This window comes from Miniopterus schreibersii (assembly GCF_964146895.1).
Source record: "Miniopterus schreibersii genome assembly, chromosome: 15".
In the NCBI taxonomy this organism is placed as follows: domain Eukaryota; kingdom Metazoa; phylum Chordata; class Mammalia; order Chiroptera; family Miniopteridae; genus Miniopterus; species Miniopterus schreibersii.
Window position 1 is genome coordinate 33,690,583 of NC_138115.1, and position 4,315 is coordinate 33,694,897.

Below are 4,315 nucleotides of genomic sequence, written 5' to 3' on the forward strand. Positions count from 1 at the left end.
GCCTGATTTCTGCTTTATGTATTATATATTCCTTTATTTTTCCATCTGGATTTTACAATTTTTTTAAACCAATTTAATCTGAGCTGACGTTATTAACCTTTCTTTAATTCTTTTTATAGAAACTCCTTGTATTTTCTAGTGGTGTATCATCAGTGTAAAGGAATGCCATTGAATTTTGTGACACTTAATTTCTTTGATCTTTTCTTAATTACTTTTGTGGCTTATTTATTTCTAGTTTCTAGATATAGCTGCATTAACTTGCAAATCCAGAATTTTAAATTTCTTTCTTCCCTGTATATCATCTTTTTTCCCCTTCTTGAATACATTGTGGTAGCATTTGTATTTGGCTTTTACTATCAAAGTATTTATACTTTATTATAATAAGGTAGTCGTTCACCGTGCTTATTTTTTATGATTGATTTTATGAAACATTTTGCGATAATAAACCAACTTTACGTTCTTGGAGTAAATCCTGCTTTTTCCATATGGGACACATTTTTAACCTCTTACATTTTTGTTGCTAAGATTTTGCTTAAGGTTTTGCATCTTTGTTTCATTAATGAGATTGTCGTTGCCCAACAACAAAAGCTCAACAAATTTACTTAAGAAATATGACCCCCTAAGGAAATATTTCATACTTTAAAATATATATTTTGGGAGCAATTCAAGTAGCATAGGAGGGTATTTATTCTTTAAAAGCTTAGAAAAGTCTCCAGTTAAGTCATCAGGGTCATAATACCTAATTTTTCCTATTTATATACCATGAATTAATAATGTTTTTTATTTCTTGTTGTATATGTTTTTATTACATATTTGTGAGAAATAATATAAGTATGATTATTAAATAAGCCATACACTTATAGCTAAGAACAATGCTCGTTAAAATTTAACAAAATCTATGCTATTTTGTCTTTCCCTGATACATTAATTTGTAATTTCTCCTTTTTTGTTGGGACAATGGTTTGTCCATTTTGTCAAAATGCAAACAGCTGTCTGTTGGTTTATTTCTATTATCATTCCTTTATTTTTAAATTTTTGTTGTATTTTAATTTTCCTACTACTCTGTTTTGGTTCATTACATTATTCCATTTTGAAGTTCTTTAGGTATAGTATTCATTCATGGCGTTTCTATTCTCATTTTATTATTAATATATACCTAGAGAGATACATTTTCTTCTCAGTACACCTCTTGCACCATCTGATTAATTATTATGTGTTGCACTTATATGCTTGCTATTTTTTAAAAAGATTTTACTATAGCTTTCCTCTATGTAAGCTAATATGGTATTTTGAATTTTAATTTTCATATGACTTGTTTTTGCAGAATTCTATTTTTCCTTTTTAATTATAACTGTATTGTTGTGATTTGAGCTATGGATCCACAGATTTCATGCTATTATTTTTTGCATTAAAAAAGTGAATTTTTCTGTGATTAATTTGTATAATTAGAAAGAATCTTTATAATCCCTTGTTGATGATCCAGTACTTTCCATATGTCTGTTAGCTCTACTTTTTTCTTATATTTTTCAGCTATATTGTTTCTCTTCCGTTTGTCCACAGATTCTGCCATATTTCTTTAGTCCTGAGTTCTTCTATTATAATTATATTTCTATGAAATTCTTTTTGCACTTGGCCAACTTCTCCTCTCTATGCCTTAATCAAGGGCTGGCTTCTGTGATATTTCAACCCATGTAGTCACATAGGGCCCTGCTCTCAGAGGGGCCCTGCACTTGGTTTAATGCTCTGCTGTCACCGTCTTGAAATTCCTAATTTCTGAACAAAAAAGGCTCTGCATTTTCATTTTGCAATGGGCTGCCTCAAATTATGTAGCTGGTACGGCTCGTTCCTTATATTCTGTGACTGAACTCACTTTTATTTGCTGAACTCATTTTTTATCACAAGCTGATTGGGGATGATTTGTTGGATTTTCTAGATAAGCCATTCCATCATCTAAATGAGATTCTCTTCCAGCCAGGCAGCTTTGGGAAAGTCCTCTGGTTAGCTCTTCCCCACCTGCAGAGTGAAATCACTGCTGAAAGTCCTCTCCTTGTGTCTCCTTCACTTAATGTCAAGTGTTCTTTTATTACTTCCAGAGGCGCTTGTGGTCAGGTGTCCAACAGATGGGACTCAGCTCAGGCCCCACCAGGGCTTTTGCCTGGAGCAGCAGCGGGAGCAAAAGTAAACACTGTCTCTAACCTCCCTCCACGCAGCCCAAGAATCCTCACCTTCTGCAATCTCCTCACTCAAGAGGCCTAGTCTTGCCCCATGCATTTGGGATTTCAGGCCTGCGATTGCTTGTGGCCACACTCCCTGCCTTAGCACATACATCTTCCTGGAGGTGCAAAGCTCACTTGCCTTTCAAACAGAGCCCTTCTTTTGAGTGAAGGAGGAAGCGTAACTGTCTAGATGCATCCTAGGGAAACAGCTGCCACAGGGCAGGACAGAGTCAAAAGCCATCAGAGCATCCCTGAAGATTTGAATTTGAGATCGGCTTGTCTCTCCCCTGTGGTTTGACCTTAAGCAGGTCGCTTCACCTTTCTGAGCCTTCTGAGTCCTCCCATTTGTGAAATGGAGAAAATAACAGTACCTATTTATGGGAGTTTCTGGAGGGCTAAGTGAGATGAGGCCTGAGAAGCCCTTGAAATGGTGCCTGGTCCATAGTAAGTGCTCACTGATTCTCCACCGAGCTGCATAGCTGACCCTCAAGGCTACTCCTCTTTCCTCAAATTGACATTCTTTTTTTCTTTCGTGTAGCTGCTGCCACAGGCTGAAATCCACTCACTGAAATCCCACCTCCAGATCCTAGAGACAGAGTCCTGATGATATGTACTTGCCCAGAGAAGCTAACTGATAAGTACTTGGTTCCTGCCCCCTACTCCACTCATGGCAGAAACAAGTAAGGCTCCTGAACCAGCTGCAGAAGGAACGCTCTATGCCACTAATGTTTCCTTTCATTTTGAAACTTATGAACAGTCCTGTTCCCAACCAATGAGCCCCATTACTCATCCACCCTTCTGGATCAGTGGATAGTTTTCTGCATTATACTCTCTGGTTGCTGGGCTAGCCTCTCTCTTTTGGATGAGATCACAAGTTAGGAGGAAACAGTTTCTGTCCTCTCATTGTTTTGTGTTTCTTTCTCTTCAGAACTATTAGCTCATGAGATGCACTAGACAGACTAAAAGGTTTTATAACATGCTGTGCGAGTTAGTGGGAAGCCAGATAACCCCCAAGTCAACACAATGTATTGGAAATCAGTTGTCAATAACATTGCAAAGGGAATGCAGCCTGTATGTTCCAACAAATACCCATTTTCTGTGATTAAACATTTTGTTTTACTCAAAATGAAAATATGGGGGCCACTGATTAGGGCTCTGGAATTTGGGAGGGCACAGAAGTCTTTACTGTGAAATATTTATTGAACCCTAAAATCACCTTTATGGTGACCAGTGAGAAGGGCAGTAATTAAATAAAGTTGAGGCTGAGATTTCCTGTGTTTGCCAGAGAAACCCTGTGGGTCTAATTGACCTTTTGGGGCAATTATTTGTGAGCTCAAGTTGCTACCTTTTCAATCAACAATTCTTTAATGTTTGCAAATGTTGGTTAGCATCCATCCCGGGAGGCATGCCCGTGATTTTATCTGTGTGTGACTAAGGAGGAAAATGAAATCCCCAAGGTTTAAAGGATTTGTCTTCTGACAGGCAGGGACCAAATGGCAAGGGTTCCGATCTGTACTCCCAGCCAGAGCATCTCAGGTCTGAGAGCTGAATCACATAGCCAAGCTGCTCCCTAACATCCTAAATCAGAAGATTTGAATTTCCCTTCAAATAAGAGTGAGAACAGTAGATTGTTGGAATGAAGTGTTTACACACCACGGCAGAGAAAGGGCTTATGAAAGACGAAGATTTAAATTGTGTGTATAAAAGCAAAAGAGAGGCAGAACAGAGATGGTTGGGATCAGTTTTATGGCTGAAACATTAGTGTAGATGTATACGGTCTTCATAGGGAGACAGATGGATAAAGAACATAGAGATGGTTCAACGTGCAAAATGTTTATGGGGCAGTAAGGCTGAGTTTCACACTGGAGAACATAGTGATAAAATTTTCCTTTGGATATAACATAGTTAAAAACCCAAGGTATCCATGATTAGAACTGGAGATTGAGAGTGATTTAAAACGACTCCACATACTATAATTGCATTAAGATTTTACTCAACTATACACTTTAATCGTCCCTAACTGTGTTACAAACACAGCAAGTCCTTAGCATCAAAGAAGTTAGCATGTTGGGAAAAGGGCCATTTTATAATTCACCACT